The sequence below is a fragment of the Olea europaea genome, chromosome 16 (assembly GCF_002742605.1).
Source record: "Olea europaea var. sylvestris chromosome 16, O_europaea_v1, whole genome shotgun sequence".
Taxonomy (NCBI): Eukaryota; Viridiplantae; Streptophyta; class Magnoliopsida; order Lamiales; family Oleaceae; genus Olea; species Olea europaea.
This window is the reverse complement of record NC_036252.1, coordinates 13,041,435-13,043,310: the sequence shown is the minus strand read 5'-3', so window position 1 is coordinate 13,043,310 and position 1,876 is coordinate 13,041,435.

Genomic DNA, 1,876 nt, shown 5'->3' with positions numbered 1-1,876 from the left:
AAAAAAAAATAAAATTCAATTTTATCATAAATAATCACGACATTCCTAATTCTCATCATAACTTCCATCCGTAATCCCTTTCTTTATTTCACGTCTGGAGAAATTCTTCTCGTCTCTCCTCAATAGTTAAGATTTTTCTGTTGCTCTTCAATTTCTTCTTTAATTCCTAGACTATCTGCTCATTAATTCTTTTTAGGATTATTTTTTAACTGGTTAATCCAATTATTTAAATTCTGAAATTCGTCAGTTGGTTTTTGTTTGTCTAATCATTTAATCTCTGATGTATTAGTTATTAATTGAATTTATGCTTCGTAGTGCACATTCTGAATTTGTAGCAAACTGTGTTTTAATTTCAAGATTTCAAGATTATCCTAATTTAAATAGATTCATTAATTCAATGTATCGTCTCAAACACAGTCAATGCAAGAACAAGGAAAGCGCTAGGCTGCTTATCGTGAATATGATTGTACCTCTAGAGGGAAATTAATAAAAGCTCGTGTCTTGTTTTCTCCGTAAGTATATAGAATTTAAGTAGTTTATTGCAATATTTTTAACTATATGGTGGCACTATCAAAACATGACCAACCCTCGAGCAACAACAAGGTGAATAACAAAGGGATGAAGCTTGAGTAGGGATGGCAATGGGGCGGGTTCGGGACGGAGTGGGCTCCCCCGCCTCTTGCCCTGCCGGGCATTTTCCCGCCCAGTATTGGCCCCGTTACCCGTTTAAGTCGGGGCGGGGTGGGTTGTGGTGGTTGCTTTGTTTACGTACCTGTTTAATTTAGTGGCATGTTGTCAATTTGATTTTCGTAAGTGTACAGATCAAAACAAGTAGTAAAGTGAACATTTTGAATCCAGATTATCATTCCCACAAAAACTGCTATTTAACAATTGGTTGAATTATTCATAACTTTAATTTGATTGAAAAGAAACAAAGAATTAGATATTGTGATTTTTTTTTTATACAACTATTAAAAATATGTGGATACACACAAAGAGTGGTTTAGAGATTAAATAATAAACGGATATTAGAGCAGAACAATTTCACCTATGAATTACATTTAAGTCTTAAATCAAAATTCATAAAATCTAATATAATGTTCAGTCGAATTCTCCTATTATATTCAATTTACCACTCTCGAGTTCTCATTGAGCATATTTAACAACTTTAATTACATATCTCTATGCGAATCAAACTTAGTTAAACGAAATATTAGTTATAAGAATTCATTTATGACCGCAATAATTAATACAGGTATCTTTATACGTTATATTGATTTACTAAATTTTAATATGTGATCTAAACAAATAATCCACATTTGTACGTAATTATCGTTCATGAAATCATTGAATAATTAGCTAGGGAATTCAAAGTATTGAGAACATAACTAAAATCAACAGATATACATAAAAGAACTTGAACCTAGAATAAAAGAAATAAAATGTTTTAAAAGGTTACATTGTTTGTTCTAATAATAAATTTAGCTACTCATGATAATGGAAGAAAAACAAAAATTATAGAGTTCATAATCGGGTTTTAAAATCTTGATCATAGAAATAATTGGATCTTGCACCAAGAATCTTCTTCAATCTTCAAAGTCTTCAATTCCTAACTTTTGCTCTTTGATCTTGATGATTATGTGTTTTTCTCCCCCTTTGATCTTGTTCTCTCAATTTCAAGTTGTATTTGTTTGCCTCTCAATGTGTGGAATCCCCCCAATTCTCTTCTCTAGGTTGTATTTATTTATGTCTTATTTAAGTCTTGGAAGAGTTCTAGTTGAGTTGGGCTTTAAAAAAAATGAATTTCACTTGAAAACTCTATTTGACAACAGCAAGGCGCCTAGGCGCTGCGATTGGGCACCTGAGCGATGACTTA